At 29.6% G+C, this 2500-nt stretch overlaps 1 non-coding gene and 1 pseudogene across 1 annotated transcript in view; both read left to right on the top strand.

Moving 5' to 3' along the window:
* Window positions 1–232: 232 nt before the first annotated feature.
* LOC129251839 (5.8S ribosomal RNA) lies at window positions 233–413 on the top strand (annotated as a pseudogene).
* Window positions 414–855: 442 nt separating this feature from the next.
* LOC129251846 (large subunit ribosomal RNA) overlaps window positions 856–2500 on the top strand; it is a 3987-nt gene continuing 2342 nt past the window's right edge. The window contains exon 1 of the ribosomal RNA XR_008583140.1: window positions 856–2500. This exon is cut by the window's right edge and continues 2342 nt beyond it. This is a non-coding gene — a ribosomal RNA (large subunit ribosomal RNA).

Here is a 2500-nt window from a genome sequence, read left to right as displayed (position 1 = left end):
AAAATGATTAAAAAAATACAAAATAATTGAATCATAATAAATACCACCACTGTATTATTGTTGAACTAAGACATTCGCAACTTAATAAAAATGTTTAGAGTTAAATATATTTGATATATATTATTGAAAGAAAATCAATTTATATATTATTAATATTATTTAATTTTACTCTTTCAATTAATATATGCAAAAAAAAATTGACATTTGTTATAAATAAAAATAAATAAAAAAATACTCTAAGCGGTGGATCACTTGGCTCATGGGTCGATGAAGAACGCAGCAAACTGTGCGTCATCGTGTGAACTGCAGGACACATGAACATCGACATTTTGAACGCATATCGCAGTCCATGCTGTTATGTACATTAAATTCAATTTTAAAGTACTGCTTGGACTACATATGGTTGAGGGTTGTAAGACTATGCTAAATAAGTTGCTTATTCTTTTATAAAAATAATTGAATTTAAGCAAATGTGTATATTATTGGATTTTAAATAATTCATAATATTAATAGCAAAAAAAATAAAGATATATAATGAATTTTATTTATTATATATTCTTTAAAAAAAAAATCCTCTCAAATAAAATGAAATGATGAAAATATTGAATCTAAGTATTCTTTACAAAAAATTTTCATATTATTTATATATATATATAAAATAATAATTTATATATGTAATTAAAAGGAGGAATGTCTAGCATAAAAATTAAATTTTTTATTCTAGGATTGCCTCATTTTACATTATTATTATTTTTATATATTTACAATATATAAAAGGAGAAAAGAAAAATAGAGATGAAAAGATGATATAATTTTTTTATTAAATTGTGAGAAGATAAAAAAAGAATATTAAAACAACCTCAACTCATATGGGATTACCCCCTGAATTTAAGCATATTAATGAGGGGAGGAAAAGAAACTAACAAGGATTTTCTTAGTAGCGGCGAGCGAAAAGAAAATAGTTCAGCACTAAGTCACTTTGTCTATATGTCAAATGTGAGATGCAGTGTATGGAATATCTTAATATCTAGTATGAGAAATTAACGATTTAAGTCCTTCTTAAATGAGGCCATTTACCCATAGAGGGTGCCAGGCCCGTATAACGTTAATGATTACTAGAAAGATATTTCCAAAGAGTCGTGTTGCTTGATAGTGCAGCACTAAGTGGGTGGTAAACTCCATCTAAAACTAAATATAACCATGAGACCGATAGTAAACAAGTACCGTGAGGGAAAGTTGAAAAGAACTCTGAATAGAGAGTTAAATAGTACGTGAAACTGCTTAGAGGTTAAGCCCGATGAACCTGAATATCCATTATGAAAAATTCATCATTAAATAATTAAAAAAATAATGTGCATTTTTTTCATATAAGGACATTGTAATCTATTAACATAATAAAGTATTTATCAAAAGATCATTGGTGATATTAAGTTTATTTAAATTAATTTGCTTTTTAAGCATATTAACATAAAATAAATACTAATGATTTGATAAAGTGTTGATAGATTTTATTATATATAATGCTAAAATTCATTTTTTGAATTTTACAAAAAATTTAATATCTATGATATTAATATTTATTTGTATGCATTTATATGATTAACAATGCGAAAGATTCAGGATACCTTCGGGACCCGTCTTGAAACACGGACCAAGGAGTCTAACATATGTGCAAGTCATTGAGTTATATTAAACTTAATGGCATAATTAACTTAACTTAAATATAATGGGATTAATTTTTAGTCTATTTTTTAATAAATAGTCAATTAATTCAATCCCGGGGCGTTCCATATAGTTATGTATAATGATAATTTATTATTATTTATACCTCTAACTGGAGCGTACCTTGAGCATATATGCTGTGACCCGAAAGATGGTGAACTATACTTGATCAGGTTGAAGTCAGGGGAAACCCTGATGGAAGACCGAAACAGTTCTGACGTGCAAATCGATTGTCAGAATTGAGTATAGGGGCGAAAGACCAATCGAACCATCTAGTAGCTGGTTCCCTCCGAAGTTTCCCTCAGGATAGCTGGTGCATTTAAAAATTATATAAAATAATCTTATCTGGTAAAGCGAATGATTAGAGGCCTTAGGGTCGAAACGATTTTAACCTATTCTCAAACTTTAAATGGGTAAGAACCTCACCTTTCTTGATATGAAGGTTGAGGTTATGATATAATGTGCCCAGTGGGCCACTTTTGGTAAGCAGAACTGGCGCTGTGGGATGAACCAAACGTAATGTTACGGTGCCTAAATTAACAACTCATGCAGATACCATGAAAGGCGTTGGTTGCTTAAAACAGCAGGACGGTGGACATGGAAGTCGTAATCCGCTAAGGAGTGTGTAACAACTCACCTGCCGAAGCAACTAGCCCTTAAAATGGATGGCGCTTAAGTTGTATACCTATACATTACCGCTAAAGTAGATGATTTATAAAACAATTTCGATTGATTTATAAATTTTGAAACTTTAGTGAGTAGGAGGGTACAATAGTGT

Source organism: Anastrepha obliqua, unplaced genomic scaffold (genome assembly GCF_027943255.1).
Source record: "Anastrepha obliqua isolate idAnaObli1 unplaced genomic scaffold, idAnaObli1_1.0 ptg000080l, whole genome shotgun sequence".
NCBI lineage: Eukaryota > Metazoa > Arthropoda > Insecta > Diptera > Tephritidae > Anastrepha > Anastrepha obliqua.
Note: the sequence above shows the minus strand (reverse complement) of the source record. Positions and strands in the feature narration are given on the sequence as shown.